The sequence below is a fragment of the Triticum dicoccoides genome, chromosome 6B (genome assembly GCF_002162155.2).
Source record: "Triticum dicoccoides isolate Atlit2015 ecotype Zavitan chromosome 6B, WEW_v2.0, whole genome shotgun sequence".
NCBI classification, from domain to species: Eukaryota; Viridiplantae; Streptophyta; class Magnoliopsida; order Poales; family Poaceae; genus Triticum; species Triticum dicoccoides.
The window spans coordinates 89,810,658-89,837,175 of record NC_041391.1 but is presented as its reverse complement, the minus strand read 5'-3'; the positions used below and the strand labels follow the sequence as shown (position 1 = coordinate 89,837,175).

Below are 26,518 nucleotides of genomic sequence, written 5' to 3'. Positions count from 1 at the left end.
CAAGTCTTCGGAGGTGGCCCTCTTCTTCCCACGGGGGGAGGAAACCTTAGATTCCCCTTCCTGACTATCCTCCTTCGTGGAGACAGTAATTCCCCTGGTTTGGATGTACAATGTGTGAAGCTCGGCTTCTCTATTCTTCCCTTCGTCTTTCCTCGAGGGCACTTGACTTAGCACACGTCTGAGCATCCTAGCTATTGCAGGATTAAGCGAGCCTTCGGGAAGTGGGGCTGGACACCTGATTCTCTCCGCCTTGCTGAGCCAATCCTGAACACGGACAGTTTTCAGAATAATGTTGTGATAAATATAAACGAAGTGTTCGGTTTCAGGGTTACTTACTTGGGTATCTGGGCGGTTGCAGCTCAGGCCCGCATCCTCGGTGGTGTCCGGACACTTTACTCGTTGTCCGAAGAACAACCTGTACATCCCTTCGGGTGTTATACCAAAGAAGTGCCGAATAGTTCATGGACCCTCTGGGTTGAACTCCCACATCCGGAGAGGCCGACGTTTGCACAACAGGATCCGTCGAACTAGCATTACCTGAATTATCCTGACAAGACCGATGTCCCTCTCAAGGAGCTCCCGAATACGGCTCTACAGTGCCGATACGTCATTGACAGGCCCCTAGTCCAGTCCCACGTTGGCCCACGACGCTAGTTGAGGCGGAGGGCCCAAGCGGAAGTCGGGGGCAGCCGCCCACTTTGTGCCTCGGGGAGCCGTGACGTACAACCACCTCCACTGCCATAGATCGGACACCTCCGGGAAGAAACCCTCTGGCCATGGGGCATCGGCGTTTTTTGCTTATTGCAGTGCCTCCGCACTCCGCGTGTCACCCCTCGATCACCTTCGGCTTTACATTGAAGGTCTTGAGCCATAAGCCGAAGTGTGGGGTGATGTGGAGGAAGGCTTCGCACACGACGATAAACGACAAGATGTGAAGGATGGAGTCCGGAGCTAGATCGTGAAAATCTAGCCCGTAATAGAACATGAGCCCTCTCATGAAGGGATCGAGGATGAAGCCTAAGCCTCGGAGGAAGTGAGAAACAAATACGACGCTCTCGTTGGGCTTGGGAGTAGGGATGACTTGCCCTGGAGTAGGAAGCATGTGCTTGATGTCGGCGGTCAGATATCGGGCCTCCCTAAGCTTCGCAATGTCCTCCTCTGTGACAGAGGAGGCCATCCACCGGCCTTGAAGGTTGGATCCAGACATGATTGAAGATCCGAAGTGCCTAAGCTTGAGCTTCGGGTGTTGGAACTCGAGATGCGGAAAGGCGCAAGCGTGGTAAGAGAGAGGGATAGGCCTCGGCCCCTCTATAAAGGGGGTGAATATCAAGCGTCCTCAGCGTAACCATTCGGGACTTACCTAAAAACACGGAGGCATGCCAACAGGCATAGTTGGGTTGCCCACACCCGTATTGATGGGAATCCCGCAATAAGGGGGACACAATCTCTGCTTCGACGAGGCGTGCCAATGAAACCGCCTTGCAGTGCGTGTCGTGGCAGGATGAAAAAAACTGGTTCGTATTAAGCCAGGCCGCGGCGTAAGGGCACACCGAGAAAAATTGTTAGTAGATTAGATTTGTAAAGTGTTGTGCTCTCTACGATGGTGTGTGGAAATTATTTTGTAGAGCCGAACACGATCCTTGTGTCCAGAATCTACCTTGGAGTATTCGAAGATGGAACCCGCCTTGCAATGCCGAAGACAATCTGCACGCCAGACTCATCATCATTGAAGCCTGGTTCAGGGGCTACTAAGGGAGTCCTGGATAAGGGGGTATCCGAACAGCCGGACTATATACTTTGGCCGGACTGTTGGACTATGAAGATACAAGATTCAAGACTTCGTCCCGTGTTCGGATGGGACTCTCCTTTGCGTGGAAGACAAGCTTGGCGATTTGGATGTTAGATCTCCTTCTTTGTAACCGACTCTGTGTAAACCCTAGCCTCCTCCTGTGTCTATATAAATTGGAGGGTTTAGTCCGTAGGGGGAGGACAATAACAATCATAATCATAGGCTAGCTCCTAGGGTTTAGCCTCTACGATCTCGTGGTAGATCAACTCTTGTAATACTCATATCATCAAGATCAATCAAGCAGGATGTAGGGTATTACCTCCATCGAGAGGGCCCGAACCTGGGTAAAACATCGTGTCCCCTGCCTCCTGTTACCATTAGCCTTAGGCGCACAGTTCGGGACCCCCTACCCGAGATCCGCCGGTTTTGTCACCGACAACATACACTGATGAATTATGTCTCTCATTTGCATCACACTTCGTACTCAAATCAGCCTCCTCTGCGGCACCTGAAGCTCCTAATTTTATTGTCAACTCCCATCGGAGTTTGTACCACTGAAATTACACCCTAGTTAGGAGCTCCAGGGGACATAGTGTCTTGTGTTTGCATGGGGCTCGTACCACCCCCACGGCCTCTCCAAGAGGCCCACAGCTCTTTGAATATCAACTTTGATGCGACATGAACGCCATCTGTGCCGCATGAAGATGGCCGATCATATCGCAAACTGCACACCGATCCGGAAGCGTTTCATATTTTACCCTGAAGATCTGTCTTTTCTTTTTCGTCGCAATTGATACATGGTTTTTAAGAGGATTTCTTACATCCAGAATAACTCAAGCCGTGTAAAAGTTCCCCGCAAAGTCACCAGCGTCCTTGTCATCGGCATAGAAGACACCCACCTTCTCCGCTAAACGCTTTGTTAGTTTTTCGTAGCCATCCGGAAGATCATTAATCTGAATCCATATTTTGAAGGTGTTAAGGTCAATAGAGGATGGATTAGTGAATGCATTGTAGGGGGCTAACAGCACCAATTGCCCTTGGAACGCCCGGGGGGGGGGGGGCTTCCATCACCTTGATCCAATCACCCAGACATGTAAATTGCATGGTATACAGGTTGTTACCCAAGGATCGGAATTTCACGGTCTGAGCTAGATCCCACGCACTTCTAATATTCTTATAGAACCAGAAGTCACCATACTCATGAGTCGAGTGGACTTTACCGATTGCTAACTAGCGAGGATCCGGGGAATTCTCCTCCACTTCTTCCTCATAAACCAAGTCATCCTAATCTTCCTCAATGATCCCCAACTCTTCCACGACATCTGCCAGTTCCTTGTCCTCCGCCGACGCAGAGTTCGCCTCGTCGCTCGCCATTGAAAACACTAGACGCGTTAGCACAGAGCCCCCAAAACCCTAGCCTAACCTAGCGCGACAAGGCCGGGCAGCAACACCAGGTCACCCCTGAGTCAGCCCGATCGCAACAAGGGGAGGGATGGGTACACGACCGCAGATGAGAATTCGTGGTGGTAGGTCCCAACAGCGGCCAAGGTCGCACGAGAGGAGAGGATCCCTAACGTGAGGGGAAGGTGCTTATTAGCAAAAATCTGATGTTCTAGAACTGAAAGTAGCCTTTACTCGGCTATCAGCAGCATGATTAGGGTTATAGAGTCCTAAGCGGTCTATGGCGATTGGAGGAGTCCAACATTGATCCGGTCTCCTTGACTTGCATGACACAAATTTTGATTTCCTTGTTGGAGAGCCCCACGACAAAAATGTCGATTTCCTTCTTGGAGAGCCCATAAGCCAGACTAGAGTTTGGGCCCCAATATTGGGATGGTGCCCCATGCCGGCCTGATGGGTTGAGTTATGGTGTCCTAAGGCACCCATGGGCCATGGCACCGTCAGTGCTCTTGTTGAGATTGATCACGAGCCCGATGGCGTTGGAGAACATGTCCATGATCGCCTTCATCCAAGTCATTTCCTCGACGCTTGCCCTCGTGATGATGATTGTTTCATCCACGTATTGACTCAGGGGACATGGGGCGTCATCGGCTAGGGGCTGTCGGGGTAGTGGATCCCACGAGATGAACCGATGAAGAATGTCTGCGACGAGAAGGAAGAGGTAGGGCAGGATCGGGCCATATTGTCGCAGCCCCCTCTTGCAGCTAATTCATTTGTAATTCAACATGTTAGCAAAGCTGCCAATCTTTCAGCCCAATGGTGTGCGGAGCATGCTTGCTCTCTTCAACCGAGTGAGGGTTGACTTAACTTTTTTGAAAGAAAACATGCACTTTATTGATTGGAAATAATGGTTACATCGTCTATAAGAAGAGGTACAATATTCTCCATAGGCTCCTCAAACCAATCTCTAGTTACAGAAACTTTCGCTAGCCTAGCAAGTTCATGAGAAACCTTATTAGCTGTCCTATTACAATGTTCAAATCTAGTCAACAGAAAATCACATGCCATGAAGTAGCAATCCTCGAATACTGCCGCCGCAACTCCCACCGATTGTCCTCCATTTTTCATTGTGTCAATGACTTCCATATTATCAGAGTTAATAATAAGATGATTGCATCCCGCCTTTTGTGCAAGAATTAAACCAAACCTCAGAGCCATCGCTTCTGTTGTTAGTACATCAGCACACCAATCGATCTTCCCATTTCCGCCAACAATGAATTTTCCTTTGTCATCTCTGAGTACAGCACCTACCGTGCCCCTGAGCAGATCATGGTCAAAATAAGCATCAACATTTAGTTTAACAAAACCCATAGGAGGTCGGCTCCATCCTTCTTTTCTACTAGATGCACTAGGTGAGTGGGGATTCACATAGTTTGCCGTTATAGCACGAACCCCCATCGAAATCTGGTTCACATCTTGAGACTTCCCTTCATGAACCAACATGCGTCTCTCCCACCATAAATACCAAGCGGTTATCGCGATTAATTCACTTGCATTCTGGCATCCTAATATAGATAGTTCTTGGTGCGGCATAAGAAGTAAGAATTCAAGAACCGCCTCACCAGCATGATCAATAACACAAGCTTTCTTAATTACCTCGTACATCCCCAGCTTACCCCAAACCTCTTTTGCCTTCTCACACAAAAACAAGAGGTGTTTTGTATCTTCTTGCCCATTTGAGCATGATGGACAAAGGGGCGAAACTTTCATATGTCTATTGGTAAGTGTAACACGACACCGTAGAGTTCCATGCAACGTTCGCCAGATAAATATTTTTACCTTTGCCGGACACGATAATTTCCAAATCTTTCCCCAAATAGGATTGACATTGGTAGGACCCATAGCATTAGTATATTGCAATTTCCTCCCGTGTTGTTGGTTCCATTCCTCCGAATAAGCTAATCGAACAGTGAATACACCATTTTTTGTATAGCTCCAGGCAATGAAATCCGACATATTATGCATAGTAAGGGGAATCGCGAGGACCCTTTGCACATCAATTGGCCACAAAGTTTGTCTCACCAAATCTTCATCCCAAGAATTTGTGGTTGGATCAATAAGATCAGCCACCTTTGACAGAAGTTGCCCACCTCTAGGAGTAATAATTTTCCTACTCGCATAATTCGGAATCCATGCATCTCTCCAAATATCAATGTTTTGTCCATTTCCAACTCGCCAGATATAACCATTTCTCAAAGAGTTCACTCCCGCCATAATGCTCTGCCAAGTAAACGAAGATTCCTTCTTTAACCTTGCGTTCATCAAATCTCCCTCAGGGAAATATTTAACTCTCAATATGGTTGCACATAAAGATTCAGGATTATCAAGAAGACGCCACACTTGTTTAGCTAATAGAGCCAGGTTGAAACAGTGTATATCTCGGAAGCCCATACCTCCTTGATCTTTTGGAACACACATTTTCCACCATTCCATCCAATGCATCCTCTTCTGGTTGTCCTCGTCACCCCACCAAAATTGCGACATCGCATCAATAATTCCTTTGCAGATGTTTTTAGGAATTTTAAAGACGGACATGGCATAGGTGGGGATGGCTTGTACAACAGATTTGAGCATAATTTCCTTCCCTCCAGAGGATAACAATTTTTCCTTCCATCCACTAATTTTCATAATAATTCGATCGATCAGGAACCGGAAACAGTCACTTTTGTCCATGCCCACATTTGCCGGCAAACCCAAGTATTTGTCATTGAGGGCTTCGGTCATAATATTTAGAATTGTACATATTTGTGCCTTGTCTTCCACTTTAGTATTGGGACTAAAGAATATACTAGATTTTTCAACACTAACCATTTGCCCCGAGGCGGCACAATACGAATCCAAGAGTGATTTCAACGCCTCCGCGCTCATGGGATTGGCTCGCATAAGGATCAAAGAGTCATCAGCAAAGAGGAGATTAGAAATTGATGGGGCATCTCAGCAAACCTTTATACCGGAAATGTTTCCATTCTCCTCCGCATTAGCTAACAGGGCGGTCAAACCCTCTGTGCATAACAAGAATAAATAGGGAGAAAGGGGATCTCCCTGCCTCAATCCTCTAGTTGGTTTAAAACTCTCCGTCTCATCATCATTAATACGGACCCGGTACTCCACAGAGGATACACATTTCATAATTAAGTTCACCCAACTCTCTTTGAAACCCAATTTCAGCATAATTTCCTTTAAGAAACACCACTCCACTCGGTCATATGCTTTGTGCATATCTAATTTGATGGCACACAAACCCTCTTTACCCGCCCTTTTGTTTTTTATTGTATGGAAACATTCATATGCCACCAATATATTGTCTGTAATCAATCTTCCAGGCACAAAGGCACTCTGAGTTGGGCTAATAATATCTGATAGGATTATCTTTAGACGAGCAGCAATCATTTTTGAAATGACCTTATACACCACATTGCACAAGCTGATTGGTCTAAATTGGGTTACCTTTTCAGGAGAATTAATCTTTGGGATAATTATAATTGCAGTATCATTCCACCCAGTTGGTATAGAACAGGTATTTACCGCTTGGAGAACCTCTTCGGTCAAGTCATCTCCCAACATAGACCAAAATCTTTTGTAAAAAATAGCATGGAGGCCATCAGGACCTGGCGCTTTTAAATCACCAATATCAAATAGGGCCTTTCGAACCTCCTCGGCCGTATAGGGGGCTAGAAGAGCATCATTCATTTCATCGGTCACTTTTCGTTGGACAAGAGATAGAACCTCCGAGTTAGGATGGGAAACTTCTGATTTAAAGAGGTTTGAGAAATATGCCATGATATGATTCTTCATCTCTGTACCTTGCACCCATAGCCCATTATCATCCAATTTTTTTTTAATCTGATTTCTTTTCTTTCTGGCTGTTGCCGCATTATGAAAAAAGGAGGTGTTATGATCCCCATGCAATAGCCAGTTTGCACGACCACGTTGTAGCCAGTAAATCTCCTCTTGTTCCAACAAATTTTCAATGAGGACAAGAATCTCCTTTTGTCGCGCTTGAGACTCCGCACCAATAGGTCCCCTCCGCAGCCTTTCTAGTTCTTTTTTTAGTTTGTTAATTCTTTTTTTCGGTCCCTTCAGAATATCGCGATCCCAAATATGCAGATCCGCCTGCACCGCCCTTGTACGGTCAGCGAGAGACGGCCCAATACCCATCATCTTTGCTTTATCCCATGCTGTACGTACAATTTCTACAACTGTCTCTTCTTTGAGCCATCGAGCTTCAAATTGTTTTACTCGACCCCTTGGGCGATTAAACATATTCACATCAAAGTAATCTGTATCCAGGATGAGGGGTCGATGATCAGAGTGTACGTGTTCTTCATTTATAATCGCAGCCCGAGGAAATTTATTCGCCCAATCCACATTGCAAACTGCACGGTCAAGTCTCTCCCTAATTGCGCCTCTTCTCCAAGTGAATAGATCGCCAATACATCCCATATCCTCTAGACCGCACTCTTGCAAACAATTACGAAAATCTCTCATCATAGCGTTAGGTCTAGTGTTACCGCCCTCTTTTTCAGAAGAAAGTAAAATTTCTTTAAAATCACCCAAGACTACCCATGGGTGTTTGCCCTTACAATGTAAATTCCGAATATCATCCCAGGACAAACTACGCTCACTCCAGCTCGGACGACCATAAAACCCTGTAAAACGCCACTGTACAATATCCTCGTTCATAAACAAAATATCAATGAAATTATCCGAGACATAATTCAAAACAACTTTATTTATCTTATGATAAAACAAAACAAGGCCACCGGCCCGACCATCGCTCTCCACTACAAACATAGAATCAAAATTTAAAACACGATGCAGCTCATCGGCTTTACATTTATTCAAATGAGACTCTGAAAGAAAAATCACATCCGCCTTAGTACGCCCTTGGAGCTCCAAGAGCTCTCGAACTGCCGTGGGGGAGAGCATACCACGGCAGTTCCATCCTAGGATTTTCATTTGGCCCGGCGGACCTCCGCCTCGGAGGCCGCCGATGCGCCGTCATCTCCAACTGACTCCCTCCTCTGCTCCATATGCGCCTCGTCATCCTCTGTCTCCTTAGCTACATGTGCGAGTACCCCATCCCCATCCTTCACAGTTACCACTCTCCCTGTACAAATTCACTTGGAGGACACATTCAAATCACCATAAAGGATGCGCTCATAGCTCTCCATCTCTTTCTCAAAAGAAAAATCTAACTCACTACCTGTTGTCTAGGATCAGATGGGATTCTCCTCTTTTTACCTATAGTTACTTTACGTGCATTCTCTGCTCTCTCAAACACTCCCACATTTTTTCCTTTCCCCCCCTTCCTCTTTTCCTTGCCCTGCACCGAATTTTTCCCAGCATTAAAAGTAAACACCACATTACCATTTGTTGTTTCCTGAGCAGCCAGCCTAGCAGCAACAGCCCCTGAAAGAGGCTCCAGCACACCGGGCATGAATAAAAGCCCATCATGTTTAGCAGTTGCTGACTTAACTTAGCTCTTCCTTCTTGGTCACAAGCCTCATGGGTGATGACTTCATGACCATCTTTATTTAATAAATGCTCTCAATTTCCGCATCAAAAGCAGACAAAAAATAGATGAGCCAAAATCACGACATTATCTGAGGTTCACACCTTGTTCTAGTTGTGAAACTTTGGTGCTCACGCCGGGGTCGCTTGATCACACTTGCCAATCACGACATTCAATAACATAGAAGAACTCATTGCACAATCATGATTAGCAAAACAATGAACACAAGATGTAGGGAGAGAAACTTGGGAGCCCTTGGTCATTAATCTTTGATGGATTTGTGTACAAGATCAAGTGGCTACTCGACACCCTTGTGTTTTTATTTATTTATCAAACTCTCCCAAAAGGAGGCAATATATAGCCATCCATTCCTTAGTCCATCAGAAATTTTGCTTCATAAGTTTGCTACACTCCTTGGTCACCAAGTTACTTCATCTCTGAAAACTTATCTATAAGATACCTTGGAGCGGAAGGAACTTGCATCGCAAGTTTCCTTAGTAGTGAAGCAAACTTGCATGATAAGGTTTTTTAATAGTGAAATTTGCTTGTAGGGTAAGCTTGCTTAGTGGAGAAGGAAACTTGTGTGACAAGCTAGCTTAGCTAAGAAAATTTGAATGGTCATCCGTATCTAGACAAAAGTGTGTCTAGATATATCTATATCTAGACAAATATAAAATTATCTTTTTGGATGAAGGGAGTATGCTAAATGTTTGTATTACTGTGTTAGCCACATAATTACGTGTTATAACACATGGTTTCAAACTGTTCCAAATATATTTCGCCATACTAAAAAATGGTCAATTGACATGCGCATGCGTGCGTCCGTGTTAGGTGTGACCAGGTCGATCGGGCGTGGGTTTCTCTCAGCCGATGTATAAGTACAAGTGAAACAGTAGCCGGAGAGGAATGTGTGATGTACAGCGTGAGACAGCGAGAGTATGAACTGTCTTCATACACTCTGAGCCCCAAATCCCAGCTTCTTCTGTTCGTTCTCTAGCCCCCAATTCCAATCTAGATCTGGATCCAGGAGTGTGATTTCAAACCGAGATCGATCGACGATGGCATCGGAGCCGGCCACGCTACCCGACGATGCCCTCGCCGAGGTCCTCCGGCGTCTCCCGCCGCACGTCCTGGCCAAGGCCCGGCGGGTCTGCACAGCGTGGCGCGACGCCGTCGACGACCGCCTGCACGCCAGCCTGCTTTCGCGTTCGGTGCGCGGCATCTTCATCAACTTCAAGGGGCAGTACTTCTCGGAGTTTTTCTCCCGCCCGTCGACGGGCCCGGCGATCGACGGAGGGTTCGACTTCCTGCCTTGCATGGGCGTCGAGGTCAAGGACCACTGCGACATGGGCGTCAAGGTCAAGGACCACTGCAACGGCCTTTTGCTTTGCCGCGAGTCGAGCTACCGTGCACTGCCGTGCCCGCGCGAGTACGTCGTCAACCCGGCCACCCGGCGGTGGGCGCGTTTGCCCAAACGCCCCCCGCCGCTCGTGCCAGGATTCGACCACACCGCCCACCTCGCGTTCGAGCCCGCCGTGTCGCCGCACTACCAGGTATTTCTGATCCCACGCGTGCCATGGCGACTGCCATCCGACAGAGAATCCGACGATGACGATGACAACCCGTTGCTCGAATTGGAGTGGCCTCCGGCGTCATACCTCGTCGATGTGTTCTCTTTGGTGACTCAGCGATGGGACACGACAACCTTCCTTCGGGAAGGGGAAGCTGCCGGAATCGTCGCCGACATGCAGTTGGATTGGCGCTATGATCCGTCTCTCTATCATGCCGTATACTGGCAAAGCGCACTCTACATCCATTGCCAACATGGCTATCTTACGAGGTACGAAACGTAGCTCACTTCAACAAATTGTATATACCACCATGATTCACCCATGTCTATATTAATCTACTTTATCTGATTTGCTTGTGTTCGCAGAATGTCCTTGTCAGATCACTCGTACAGAGTAATTAAACTACCAGGTGCCGGTGGATTGATAGTATATTCCAACCACCGTCTCGGGAGATCATCGCAAGGGGTGTATTGTGCAATACTTGATGGCTCGAAACGACTTCAGGTTTGGTATCTCAGTGAATCATGCGGTCGAATAGAATGGGTATTAAAACATGATACCCGACTTGAGACCGTCTATGCTCAACAACTGGCCAGACAATGGATCTTACAACAGGTTAACCACCGTAAGGAGTACCCTGAGCACAAAGCCTCAGTGGACATGAAATATGACTATGACTGGAACTCTGATGAGGATAACGTTCTTGACACTGAAGACGTCGTTGAAGAGGCTGTGGATGTCATTGAAGATGAAGAGCACATATCTTATGGTTTCCTTGGATTTCATCCTTATAAAGAGGTTGTCTTCTTGAATACACCAACAAGAGGACTAGCCTATGACTGGATCAACTCCAAATTTCAGGACTTGGGCAGTTCATGGACATGTCAAGAGTATGGAACACCATATGGAGAGACAGGCGTATCTTTCCCATACACGCCTTGCTGCGTAAGCGCGTTTCCTGGAAATGAATTAGAATCTCTTCTTTTAGACGAGAAGCTATATAGGAACAAGCTAGAACTGGAAGCTCAACGAGGAGGAATCCTACTTCACCTACATGGGCGAGTACGAGCTGCGCAAGCAGTCTGGGCGTGCCAAGAGGGTCAAGGATTCTGCCGCCAAGATTCGTCGCAGACACCTCATTGCCGCTCGGTTGGAACCCATCATTACCGACATGAAGTCGAAGGCGATTCGCACCGGGGCGACCGAGTTCAACCTTGGCAAGGCCACCACAGAACTAGTGACCACCACAGTTGGATCCTAGCTTCCTACTTGATTAGTTTCCTGGAAACAAAGATGAGTAGGTTTGTGCGCATCAGATGCCCTAACCGTCGTCAGCTGCATTTATCTTGGCTTACTTATCTATTTGTGCTCAACTGCTGTCGGAGCCTTGTCTCTGTACTCTGCACAATTTGTATCCTTGTTATTTCGGTTTGCCTTGTATAATAAGACGACTATGTGACTTTGTTATTTTCCACTATCGAGCTTTATTAATTTAAACCCGATTGTTTCTTGTGACTTTCTTCTAAAGTAGGTATGTGCAAGCATATTGGAAAATCAACTTGAAGATGACTCATGTCTGAGGCCATGTGTAGTGACTTGTTGGCTCAATGAAAAACAATGTTTTATACCCTTTTTGTGTACCTTGCATTTAATTGGAGAAAGCTAACATTGTCTGCCATGCATCTGCCTTCCTATTTGGTCAAGAACGCACACAAGTTCAGGTTCTTGCTTCCTGGTGGATGCTTGAGATTAGGTTAAAACAACCACAAACTGTTTACGAGTTTGTTGGGCGGCAACCTTACTCGTAGATGTGATGCTGTTGTTTCAAACTGTGCAAATGGGCCAGTGTATCTCGTCTGATGTGAAACAGTATTTACTTTAGACAGGATGTATAGTTCATCTATTTTCAGTTTGAGCAACTAACTGTGTATGGGAATTTTCACCTTTTTTTTGTATGTGATGATGATGGCTCTCATGAGTAACTTGCCACAAGCATTCACATCCAGCGATAAAAAAGACTTTAATTAAATGGCAATAGAAATTTGGGAAACTCTTCCTATATTACGTTCTGTTCTTCTTTTTCTCAAGTGCCTGCAAAACCTGCGATACAAAATATTGATCCAACGACATAATAAATAAATAATGTCAATCCGTGGTCTTTCTCAATAGTAAATAAATAATGCTGTACAACATATAGGACTCTATTCATCGTATAATAGCAATAACATTTACAAGTTGTGATGAAATGAAGTCCTGGGATCTGAATCCCAATAAGCTGATGTTCTAGCTAGAACTGAAAGTAGCCTTTGCTTGGATATCAGTGACATGATTAGCACTATGATTATTTGCGAAGATTCACCGCTAGCTGGAGACATTCAGCATAAACCGCAGGGTCGACACCAAAGTAAGGGCATCATGGATCGCTTCAATTATTAGTGGTTCACAGTCGGACTCAACTTCAACCTTTACAATGTTTAACATTTACAATGTCATGCAGGGGCTTGATCCACCTCTCCTCAGTTTTCTTCCGTTGGTCCTTACTTGCAGCTCTAGTTGGTTGCCAAGAATGGAGCTAATTTTTAATCTTAAATTACAGGTTCCTAGGTAAAATTTAATGATTACTTTGCAAGTCAACTTTTCTTCTTGTTAACTGTGATCATTAATGCGCCCGCATGCATGCAACGAATGAATAAGAAGGAAGTAGCACAGTGTCATTATGACTACATGCATGCAAGTAGTAGTACGAGAAAACATCATTAAATTTTGCCTCGGTTAGTGTTAGTGGCCTTGTATAGATGCAAAATGTATTTTTTATAATGGCCTTGTATAAGGGAATGGAGGGAGTATGAACTGTCTTCATACACTCTGAGCCCCAAATCCCAGCTTCTTCTGTTCGTTCTCTAGCCCCCAATTCCAATCTAGATCTGGATCCAGGAGTGTGATTTCAAACCGAGATCGATCGACGATGGCATCGGAGCCGGCCGCGCTACCCGACGATGCCCTCGCCGAGGTCCTCCGGCGTCTCCCGCCGCATGTCCTGGCCAAGGCCCGGCGGGTCTGCACAGCATGGCGCGACGCCGTCGACGACCGCCTGCGCGCCAGCCTGCTTTCGCGTTCGGTGCGCGGCATCTTCATCAACTTCAAGGGGTAGTACTTCTCGGAGTTTTTCTCCCGCCCGTCGACGGGCCCGGCGATCGACGGAGGGTTCGACTTCCTGCCTTGCATGGGCGTCGAGGTCAAGGACCACTGCGACATGGGCGTCAAGGTCAAGGACCACTGCAACGGCCTTTTGCTTTGCCGCGAGTCGAGCTACCGTGCACTGCCGTGCCCGCGCGAGTACGTCGTCAACCCGGCCACCCGGCGGTGGGCGCGTTTGCCCAAACGCCCCCCGCCGCTCGTGCCAGGATTCGACCACACCGCCCACCTCGCGTTCGAGCCCGCCGTGTCGCCGCACTACCAGGTATTTCTGATCTCACGCGTGCCATGGCGACTGCCATCCGACAGAGAATCCGACGATGACGATGACAACCCGTTGCTCGAATTGGAGTGGCCTCCGGCGTCATACCTCGTCGATGTGTTCTCTTCGGTGACTCAGCGATGGGACACGACAACCTTCCTTCGGGAAGGGGAAGCTGCCGGAATTGTCGCCGACATGCAGTTGGATTGGCGCTATGATCCGTCTCTCTATCATGCCGTATACTGGCAAAGCGCACTCTACATCCATTGCCAACATGGCTATCTTATGAGGTACGAAACGTAGCTCACTTCAACAAATTGTATATACCACCATGATTCACCCATGTCTATATTAATCTACTTTATCTGATTTGCTTGTGTTCGCAGAATATCCTTGTCAGATCACTCGTACAGAGTAATTAAACTACTAGGTGCCGGTGGATTGATAGTATATTCCAACCACCGTCTCGGGAGATCATCGCAAGGGGTGTATTGTGCAATACTTGATGGCTCGAAACGAATTCAGGTTTGGTATCTCAGTGAATCATGCGGTCGAATAGAATGGGTATTAAAACATGATACCCGACTTGAGACCGTCTATGCTCAACAACTGGCCAGACAATGGATCTTACAACAGGTTAACCACCGTAAGGAGTACCCTGAGCACAAAGCCTCAGTGGACATGAAATATGACTATGACTGGAACTCTGATGAGGATAACGTTCTTGACACTGAAGACGTCGTTGAAGAGGCTGTGGATGTCATTGAAGATGAAGAGCACATATCTTATGGTTTCCTTGGATTTCATCCTTATAAAGAGGTTGTCTTCTTGAATACACCAACAAGAGGACTAGCCTATGACTGGATCAACTCCAAATTTCAGGACTTGGGCAGTTCATGGACATGTCAAGAGTATGGAACACCATATGGAGAGACAGGCGTATCTTTCCCATACACGCCTTGCTGCGTAAGCGCGTTTCCTGGAAATGAATTAGAATCTCTTCTTTTAGACGAGAAGCTATATAGGAACAAGCTAGAACTGGAAGCTCAACGAGGAGGAATCCTACTTCACCTACATGGGCGAGTACGAGCTGCGCAAGCAGTCTGGGCGTGCCAAGAGGGTCAAGGATTCTGCCGCCAAGATTCGTCGCAGACACCTCATTGCCGCTCGGTTGGAACCCATCATTACCGACATGAAGTCGAAGGCGATTCGCACCGGGGCGACCGAGTTCAACCTTGGCAAGGCCACCACAGAACTAGTGACCACCACAGTTGGATCCTAGCTTCCTACTTGATTAGTTTCCTGGAAACAAAGATGAGTAGGTTTGTGCGCATCAGATGCCCTAACCGTCGTCAGCTGCATTTATCTTGGCTTACTTATCTATTTGTGCTCAACTGCTGTCGGAGCCTTGTCTCTGTACTCTGCACAATTTGTATCCTTGTTATTTCGGTTTGCCTTGTATAATAAGACGACTATGTGACTTTGTTATTTTCCACTATCGAGCTTTATTAATTTAAACCCGATTGTTTCTTGTGACTTTCTTCTAAAGTAGGTATGTGCAAGCATATTGGAAAATCAACTTGAAGATGACTCATGTCTGAGGCCATGTGTAGTGACTTGTTGGCTCAATGAAAAACAATGTTTTATACCCTTTTTGTGTACCTTGCATTTAATTGGAGAAAGCTAACATTGTCTGCCATGCATCTGCCTTCCTATTTGGTCAAGAACGCACACAAGTTCAGGTTCTTGCTTCCTGGTGGATGCTTGAGATTAGGTTAAAACAACCACAAACTGTTTACGAGTTTGTTGGGCGGCAACCTTACTCGTAGATGTGATGCTGTTGTTTCAAACTGTGCAAATGGGCCAGTGTATCTCGTCTGATGTGAAACAGTATTTACTTTAGACAGGATGTATAGTTCATCTATTTTCAGTTTGAGCAACTAACTGTGTATGGGAATTTTCACCTTTTTTTTGTATGTGATGATGATGGCTCTCATGAGTAACTTGCCACAAGCATTCACATCCAGCGATAAAAAAGACTTTAATTAAATGGCAATAGAAATTTGGGAAACTCTTCCTATATTACGTTCTGTTCTTCTTTTTCTCAAGTGCCTGCAAAACCTGCGATACAAAATATTGATCCAACGACATAATAAATAAATAATGTCAATCCGTGGTCTTTCTCAATAGTAAATAAATAATGCTGTACAACATATAGGACTCTATTCATCGTATAATAGCAATAACATTTACAAGTTGTGATGAAATGAAGTCCTGGGATCTGAATCCCAATAAGCTGATGTTCTAGCTAGAACTGAAAGTAGCCTTTGCTTGGATATCAGTGACATGATTAGCACTATGATTATTTGCGAAGATTCACCGCTAGCTGGAGACATTCAGCATAAACCGCAGGGTCGACACCAAAGTAAGGGCATCATGGATCGCTTCAATTATTAGTGGTTCACAGTCGGACTCAACTTCAACCTTTACAATGTTTAACATTTACAATGTCATGCAGGGGCTTGATCCACCTCTCCTCAGTTTTCTTCCGTTGGTCCTTACTTGCAGCTCTAGTTGGTTGCCAAGAATGGAGCTAATTTTTAATCTTACCACTCAGTTTTAATTTTGAAAGGTCCCTTTATTTTAACATGAGAAAAATTCACTACAGGTCCTCATACTTGTCGCCTTGGCCGCATTTCTCCTCGTACTTGCAAATACCCAAAATACAGTCCTACAACTTGTCTCAGGTGGTCGTCTACGGTCCAAAATACCATTTCCTCTATGTATCTGCTGACTTGGCGGTTGACTGGCGTGTCCACGTGGGCTTTGACCGCCAGCTCATCACCAGACGCCCTGGGCGGGGGGATTGGGGGGAATGCGAGGTTTTTTTTTGCAAAAATGATGGGCAATAAAACATCAGCCACCTGGTCGGACCGATCCATCCACTTGGTCGGACCAGACCTAGTCGCTCTGCTCCCCTCCCCTGCTCCGCTCCGCTCCCTTCCCCTGTTCGTCGTCTCTACCGAGGTGCGACCTCGACCTCGCCGGGCGTGCCGGTCTGTGGCGACGCCCGCCATGAGCTCATCATCGAACGCCGAGCCGCCGCCATCTGCTCCGTTTGGTAGGGGCCTGCGTGATGTTCCTCTCGCTCCCTCCTGTCGTGAGGATCATGCCGAGCCGCCGTTGTATTGTACGTCGCCGTCGTCAGCACCTTCTCTGCCTGATCTGTCCATTTTAGCTCCAGGAAAGATTGCGCGCCGTACTCAATTGCGCATACGGGGTAGGGTTTAGGGTTCTTGGCCCTCTTTTTTGTCACGGGTTTAGGGGTGCGTATGTAGGGTTTTAGTCGTGGATGGTGAAGTTAGTGGCAGATCCAAATTAGGGTTTCACGAGGCCTTTCAATAGGTTATTTGTAGATGAAATATGGTTGCACAAAGGTAATTAAGGTTTTGATTGCTCGAATTGTTAGGCAAAGGGGATGCCCTGTTTTTTTGTCCGTCAATGTTAGCTTAAATTAGGTTACATGCATCGACCATATGTTGTTTTGTTAATGAGATGACTGTTTGTTTGCCAGATCCACCAAAGGAACAGGCTTTTGGATGTAAAAGATCATACATTTGTTTACTTGATATGCCATGAATGCCATCGTTTTGTTCTGGAAATGTCTGAACTTTCAGTTATCTATTTTTGAACCTATATCTGATACATTTGTCTACATTGTCTATTTCTAAACCTGTATGAAAATTGACATTTCGGTTAGATTGGTGCACTTACACTGAGCATATTTGTAGTAACGATGCTTCCAAATAGCATGTTTGGGTCATGTCTTCAAGTGGTTGAACATTTTTTGTCTGAACATTTTTTTGTCTGAACATTTTTTTGTCTGAACATTGACAGTTGTGTTAGACTGGTGCAGTTACATTGTGTCAATTTCCTAGACCAGATGATCTCAAATAGCATGGTTGTGTCATTGTGCAGTTGCATTGTCTCTTCATCTCTGTTATTACTGTCTGTTGTTGCATTGTGCAGTTGCATTGTCTTCATCTCTGTTATTACTGTCTGTCTGAAGATTTTTTTCATTTCATTTGTTTTGCAGGCCCCCTAAGCAACCACTTCTTTGTTGATGTCATACATGGTGGCTATTTCCTATGTGCAGGCAAGCATAGGGGTTATCACAAGGGCCACTCCATTTGGTATGACAACTGTGATATAGATAATTGGACACCTACAGTTGTTGCCAGTCTGGTGGAGGAAATTGGGTATGAGTTTGACGGCAGGATAAGGGCTTACTGGTGTGTTCCTGGACTGACAGTCTATAAGAATGGCTTAAGAGAAATTAAGTTAGGGGACAACACAATGACAGAGAACATGAAGGATTGTGTTCCGAATGGGAACCATTTCCAGCAGATATTTGTTGATCATGATGACAACATGAGGTCATATATTTCCTCTGTTCCAATTCATTCTGATGATGAGGATCCTCCTTTGGCCAAATTCAGTGGCCTGAGGCCTAAGAAGGAGCAAGTGCAAGAGGAGCAGTCACAGCCAGTGCAGGAGGATCATTCTGACCAAGTGCAAGAGGAAAATGCTGAGCAAGTGCAAGAGGAGCAGGCTGAGCAAGATCAATTATATGATGCGGAAAGTGAGGAAGAGTCAGAAGAAGAGGAGTACATACCAGGTCCTCCTCGGTCAGGAGAATATATTCATACATTTCAATTTGAGTTTAGGGGCAGAAGGAAAACCTGTAGGGTTTTAAACATGGATGCAGAAGATGGAATTGGTGATTCAGCAATGAGATCTTCAGCAATTCATGGTTTTGATGAAGATTTCAATCCACAACTTGTTGATTCAGATATTGATCTGAAAGATGATGATGACTTGTTTGACAGAAATGTTGATTGTGATAAAGGTAAAGGTTTAGCAGTCGAAGAACAACTTGATGATCCTATTGAAGATGTGGACCTGTGTTTGCCTTCTTCTGATGAAGATAAGGTTAAGCTCAATTTCAAAAGTTTCAGATAAGCAGACCTGTCTAAACCAGAGTTCCAAGTGGGACAGACATTTGCAAGTGTTGAGTTACTAAGGAAAGCTATCAAAGAGTACAGCTGTAGGGAAAGGGTTGACATTAAGTGCCCCAGAAATGATAGGAAAAGACTGCAAGCCATTTGTGAAGAAGGTTGCCCTTGGTCTTTGTTTACATCATTTGATTGCAGAAAAAATGCTTGATGGTCAAGAAATACAATCGAAAGCATACCTGCATAAAGAAATGGTATGTGAAGTCATTCACTGCTCCCTTCATGGCAGGAAAATACATTGATTCTTTCAGAGTAGATGAAAACATGAACATGAAGAATTTTGCAAGGGTGGTTCAGAAGGACTGGAACATGACAGCTACAAGGAGCAAACTTAGAAGGGCTAAGAGACTAGTCAAGAAGGTCCTTGAAGGAGATGGGTTAGAGCAGTACAGCAGCATGTGGGATTATGCACAAGAAGTCAAAACATCAAACCCATGTACCTCTTTCTATGTGGGTGTCAATGATGGCATATTTGGAAGTTGCTATTTCTCTCTGGATGCCTGCGAAAGGGGTTTCATGCAAGCCTACAGGCCTGTCTTATGTTTAGATGGATGTCACCTCAAGAGAAAGTGTGGAGGTGTTATGTTGTGTGTTGTTGGAATGGATCCCAATGACTGCATTTACCCTCTGGCATTTGCAGTTGTGGATGTACAGAACACTGATACGTGGAAATGGTTTTTGTCAAACCTGAAGAGTGACTTGGGAATACTCAACACAGAGCCATGGACTATTATGTCAGACGAACAAAAGGGGCTGATCAAGGGAGTGAGGCAGCACTTTCCTGATTCAGAGCACAGACATTGTGTCGGGCATATATGGCAGAATTTTCAGCAAACACACAAAGGAGATGTACTGAAGAACCAGTTATGGAAGTGTGCAAGGAGCACAACACCTGAACTTTGGGCTGCAAACATGGAGGAACTAAAGGCCATGAGCTTGGAAGCCTACACGTGGCTTGAGCAACTACCACCAAACACTTGGGTCAGGGGTTTCCAAAGAGAATTGCCTAAGTGTGATATCCTTCTGAACAACAATTGTGAGGTTTTCAACAAATATATCCTTGAGGCTAGGGAGATGCTGATCAGATCAATGGTTGACAAGATCAAAACCCAGCTCATGGTCAGATTCTACAATAAAAGAAAGGAGTCAGACAACTGGCCTGGCTCTATATGCCCAAAAATAAGGAAAAGAGTTGAAAAGAATATTGAGCTGTCATCTACATGCATGGTTTCAGGGGCTGGTGATGGCATTTTCCAGGTTGACAACAAGAACAAAACATACATTGTTGAGATCAAGGAAGAGAGTTGTACATGCAAGAGGTGGGATCTTAGTGGAGTTCCATGTCACCATGCAATTGCATGCTGCAGACATGAAAGAATTGACTCTGAGACTTTGGTGCACTCTTGCTACAGTATTGAGGCATTCAAGCTAGCATACCAACCAATTATCAAGCCTTGCAGAGATAGGAGAGAGTGGAAGAAGATGAATGGGTGTGAAATCAAGCCACCTGTGTATGAAAAAAAGTAGGGAGGCCTTCAAACAAGAGTAGGAGAAAGCAGCCTTATGAGATTGAAAAGAAAGATGGAACCAAGGTGATGAGCAGACATGGAGTTAACATAACATGCTCCTACTGCCATGGATCAGGCCACAACATCAAAGGATGCAATCAAAGGAAGGCTGACATTTTGCAAAAGAAACATGTGAGAAGGGTGCCAAGGGCTATACCTGATGATGTGTCAGATGATGACCAACAAGCTGCTAACCAAGTACCACATGCTGCTCAACAAGAATGCCAACTCCCACAGAAGGAATTCAATCTAACACAAGATGGTGGCCAACTCACACAAGATGAGGTTAATCTAGCAGAAGATGATGCCCAAGTACCACGGCAGGAGGTCAATGTAACACAAGATGATGGCCAACTCACACAGGAGGAGGTCCATACTACCCAAAATGCTGCTCAAGAAGATGAAGAATATGATACACCAGTTGTATTTCAAGCAAATGCTAATCTTTTGTCCACCTTTTATCAGTTGTGTCTAATCAATTAAAATGTAGAATGCTTTATAGTATGCTATGATGCTTATCAGTTGTGTCCACCTCTTGTCTTTGAACAGGTGCAGGACTTTGGATGTACAATGCTTCACAGGATGCAGCAAGCTAGACCAGTGCCTAGAGATTACAATGAAACCATTGTGCCAGATTCAACATTTGTCTCTATGGCAGCTAATTCTCAAGCTACAACACATACAACAATAGCTACAATAGCTACAACTGATGGGAATCTGACCATGAAGCTGTTGAAGATGAAGAAGGACAAAGAAAGGCAGATGGCAGCCAGAAGAGATGCAACACTGGAGTCCATGAATGAGTTGGCAGAGAAAAGAGCAGAGGAGGCAGAAGCAAAAAGGAAAGATATTGCTATCAGGAAAGCAGAGCAGGCAGCAAGAAGAAGAAGAGCAGCAAAAGACAAGAAGGCTGAGGAAACAGCAGCAAGGAAAGTTGCAGCTAAAGCAGAGGCAACACTTAAGAGAAAAGAAGAACAAGAAGAAAAGAGAGCAGAGGTAGCACTGAAGAGGAAGGAAGATCAAGAAGCAAAGAGGAAACAGCAAGAAGAGGCCAAGAGAAGAAGAGCTGAGGATAAGAAGCAAGCAGGGCCAAGTGCACATGTGCCCAAGAACCACAAACGAGTCAATATGTTTGATGAGTTTAGACGAATCACTGGTGTTGCACTTGCAGTCATCTCATTTTTTGTCAAAAACTTCATTCTGAGTGCTTGAAACTATTCAAATGTACCAGCCATTCAGTGTTTGAAACTATTGAAATGTAGTTCAATCATTGGCTCATTCTGTTAACTGCATGTTTGACTGAAATTTATGCAAGTTAGTACTCATCTCATCTGAATGTTTTGACTCAAATTTATGGAAGTTGATTGATTGAGTTCATACAGATCAATCTGAGTGTTTTGATCTGATCAACACTAATAGTTTTGGTTGAAAAAAGACATTAAAAATGGTTGGCCTGAATGTAACTAGGTGTATTTCTGATCAGCACTAACTAGGTGAAAATGAATTTTTGATTCAAAAAAACAAAAAAAATGGTTGGCCTGGGGCTCGAACCCAGGCATGTGGTATGAAGAGATGCATGCATTGCCAGTGGGATAGTACTAGTAGTCTGACTAAATGCTACTTGACACACACCTTATTATTTCGTGGTGGCCCTTAGGTCCAGCGTTCGTTGCACATTATATGCGGTGGCCGTGCACTCCGTTGTCTGCATGCCGTTTCAGTTTCCCCTCCTCTGTCTTTAAGCCCACCCACCCGACCGCCACTCGCCACTCGCGTCGCCTTGGTTTCTCCTTGCTCAGTCGCAGCCGACGACCACACCGCCGCCGCCGACATGGAGAACAACCCTGCCTCGCAGAGGGTCATCGATGACCTCGCAGGCGACGACCAGGCGATGCGAGTAGACCTGACGGAGATCAGGAAGTGGTTCCCGAGCATTGGGATGTTGCGTCAGCACGTGCGTGGCCTCCTGAAGATCATGATCGACGACGAGCTGGACCGCGCCTGCACCGACCGCCTCGGTATCCCTCCTGCGCTCTTCCTCCCCTTCGTGATGCAGGAGACACGCTCTGACGACCCGGGCCAGCGCGCCCGGAGGTGGAGGTATAGGTCCGCCACCGCACCGCGGCAGCCGGATCCGTCGTGCGCTGGCTCACGAGTGGAGCGCGTCTACAACGTCGAGGTGGCCGTTCTCGCGCCTGTCAACACAGCCTACTGGGACCACTACCAGCCTGACCTCCTCGGGCGCGATGACGACTCCGATTACATCTCGTCCGACTCGCACTACGACTCTGGCTCCGACAACGACTCTGGTTATGCCGCCGACTCGTCTTGGTCGACTGGCTAGGAGGAGCCAGAGGTGATCGTCCTCTCTGATGACGATCCAGAGGTCCAGATGGCGGCGCCTGCCGTCCCCGAGCCGAAGGTCTAGATGGTGGCGCCTGTCGGCAGGGAGGGTGACAAGCACTGCCCCATTGATGTTGACCTGCTTCCAGATGTTCCTGACATCGTCAAGCAGGAGGTGGAGGTGGTCTTGGCACTTGAAGCACATGCAGAGGTGGCAGAGAACAAAAAGAAGAGGAAGATACCTGAAGAAGGTGCAGCTGAGGTTTGCTGGTCAGAGCAATTGAAGAAGATGAACAACTGAACAGTGGGCTGAAGAAGTGAAGAAGGTGGTTAGTTAGGTATGCTGAAAGTATACTATTTTCAGCATATAACTTATAATTAGAGATGTTTGCTTAGGTGTGCTTGTATTATGTGAGTACATAAGTTAATTGTTACTGCTGGTCTTCTTTTGGTAATGTGATGTTATGGCTTCACTGTCTGCTGAACTATATATTTGTGGACAAGTACTATGAAATGCATCTTCAGTTGTCATTGTTGCTGTCATATTCAGTTGTTGTCAGTTACTATGTTGAGCAATTGTTTTAGTGTTTCTGTCATTGTTAGGTATGCTGAATGTTGTCAGCTATCTGACTGTTGATGTTTAACTGATTATTGTCAACATTCAGTTCAACATTTCTGTCTTTTGTCAGCACCAAATAAACAACAACTAAATGAATTCTTGCAGTTATTATCTATGTCACTCAAAAGTCTTTAGCCATCTGCAACTGGAAATTGGCTTGAATAACATCAAACTGGAAATTGAGCATCTAGTACAACATCAGTTCAATCAAATTCATTAAGCATCTAGTACAACATCAGTACAACATCTGGAAACTGGAAATCAGTTAAATCATTCAGCATGTAGTACAACATCAGCTCAATCAAAATCATCCAGCATCCCCTTAAGCTTCCTTATCTTCTCCTTGGTGTCCTCTTTGTGTTTGAGCAAGTCACCAATCATGTATTCAAGATTTCTCTTCTCTTGCTTTAATTTATCCCTCTCTCAAATGACTTGGTTCCTCTCCTGGATCACTTGATCTCTCTCTTTTTCTGCCTTAGCCCTGAATACCTGATGAATGCTTGTTACTGTTTTGTCATTCATCTTCCTCTTCTCAAGCTCTTCCCTAAGATCAGCCATAGCAATTTGTGTGCTACCTAATTGGCTAATTGCATGCTCCTTCTCAGCCACCAGATTAGCAAAATCAACTTTGAAATTGCTAAGCTCTTTTTCCAACTTCTTCTTCTCTTCCAAAATCTTCAAGTTTTCCTCGGCATTCAGAACATTTTGTCTGAGATTCTGTTTTGTCTCCTCTTCATACATGCTCCATATCTTATCTAGGCTCATCTTCATAGCATCAGGCCACTCAGGGTCAACCCACTCCACATAGTTGCAGCTAGGTACTTCCTATGAATTTAAAACAAACATAATTTCAGTTAACTAATCAAGAAATTCAGTTAACTACTCAAAAAAATTAAGTTAACTACACATAGCACTTTAAATGGCATACAAAATGACTACTGAAAAATAACTAAAATTTGAACTTTTTAAACTTTTGACAGTGTGAATGAATTTGTACTAACCTTGTGGGCACAGGTTAGGAACCTCCTGCCAGTATCAATTGATTCAAATGCCACAACCTTCTCACACAAAGTTCCATGCTGACACGTAAAACTAGGCAAATCTATGGCCAGGCCTCTCCATTCCTCATAGAAGATTGTGGCAGGAGCCTAAAACAAATCCAGATTGGATTCAGAACGAAGAAAGAAAACCCTAGCTATTGGTAACCCTAGTAGGAGATGAGGAGGAGACGAGGAGGGGATGACCAACCTTGCTGGTAACAGAGTCGTCTCCAGAAGAGCTAGGGTGATCATCCCATGACACCATGGTTGAAGAGAGATGGAACTTTGTGGTGCTGGAGGAAGAAGAGAAGAAGGGGAATGAGTGGTGATGGATCTGGTGGTGGAAGAGATATAATTGTGGCTGGGGAGGAAGCAAAGGTGGATCTGCTGGTTGTGGACCAAAGGCAAACATACAATGCAAGTTGTAGGGTGCCAGTGTGCATGGTTGTGGACCAATCAGTTAACTGAATCTTTGTTCAGTTAAGTTCAGTTATATTTTGGCCATATCAATCAATCTCATTTAACTGAATCCTTGTTCAGTTAAGTTCCTTACATTTTAGCCATATCAATCAAGCTCATTTAACTAAATATTTGGCTATATTGTTCTCCACATACATGTTGGCTCAGAAAAGACAAAGACCAAGTTCAGCTCAGAGAGCTCAGAGAAGATAAGTTAACTGAATATTGACAACAAATTGGAAGATTCAACATTGACACTGAAACATTTATATTACTTGATAGAGACATATCCATTACAACCATACAGCCAAAATAACATCATATCCATTACAGCCATAGATACATATTTAGCTCAAACGCCTACTAATTTATCAACATCTCACTTCTTCATAATGAAGATGAAATACATCACACAAAGAACCACAACACTAGCCATAAGAAGCTTTAGCACTAGCAGGATCTCTCTACCTAATCCAAGAAGCATAGCAACTTGCTGCTTGGTAGCAAGGTTTTTCTCATTAGGGCTGTCAAAACTCACCCTTCCTGCAATGCCTCTTCTAGCCAAGGCCCTTCCAGCTAAGTTTCTTCCTGCCATCCACTCAGTCCTCTTCCTCTCAAGCTCTTCCCTCATGTCCTCAGTTGCACCAATTGCATCTACAGCAGCATTACCAACAAGAACTCTAGTTTCAACCAGATGCTGCACATATTCCATCTCCCAGCGCCAGAAATCACATGTGACCTACAACCAAAGCAATGCAACGTGTGAAAATGACTGACAAAGTTCAATTAACATGAAAAAAATGTTCAGTTAAGGACTAAAATCCAGTTAACCATGGCTACTGAACACATTCAAGACTTCTAAGCACATCATGGCTACTGAACATTCAGTTAAGAGATCTCTTCAGTTAACCTGTTAACTTCTGCTACCTCTAGAGCACTGCGTTGGTTTTCCCTTGAAGAGGAAAGGGTGATGCAGCAAAGTAGCATAAGTATTTCCCTCAGTTTTTGAGAACCAAGGTATCAATCCAGTAGGAGGCTCCATAGAAGTCCCTCGTACCTACACAAACAAACAAGAACCTCACAACCAACGTGATAAAGGGGTTGTCAATCCCTTCACGGTAACTTGCGAAAGTGAGATCTAATAGAGATAATAAGATAAGATAAATATTTTTGGTATTTTTATGATATAGATTGGAAAGTAAAGATTGCAAATAAAAGTAGATGGAAAACTTATATGATAAAAGATAGACCCGGGGGCCATAGGTTTCACTAGTGGCTTCTCTCAAGATAGCATAAGTATTACGGTGGGTGAACAAATTACTGTTGAGCAATTGATAGAAAAGTGCATAGCTATGCGATTATCTAGGCATGATCATGTATATAGGCATCATGTCCGTGAAAAGTAGATCGAAACAATTCTACATCTACTACTATTACTCCACACATCGACTGACTCCTACCTGCATCTAGAATATTAAGTTCATGAAGAACAGAGTAACACATTAAGAAAGATGACATGATGTAGAGGGATAAACTCATGCAATATGATATAAACCCCATCTTTTTATCGTTGATGGCAACAATACAATACGTGCCTTGCTGCCCCTGCTGTCATTGGGAA

General features: G+C 45.0%; 2 pseudogenes; both read left to right on the top strand.

The window, feature by feature from the left end:
* Positions 1-9,823: 9,823 nt before the first annotated feature.
* Positions 9,824-11,812, top strand: LOC119326264 (annotated as a pseudogene).
* A 1,489-nt stretch (positions 11,813-13,301) lies between these two features.
* Positions 13,302-15,290, top strand: LOC119319999 (annotated as a pseudogene).
* The last annotated feature ends 11,228 nt before the right edge of the window (positions 15,291-26,518 follow it).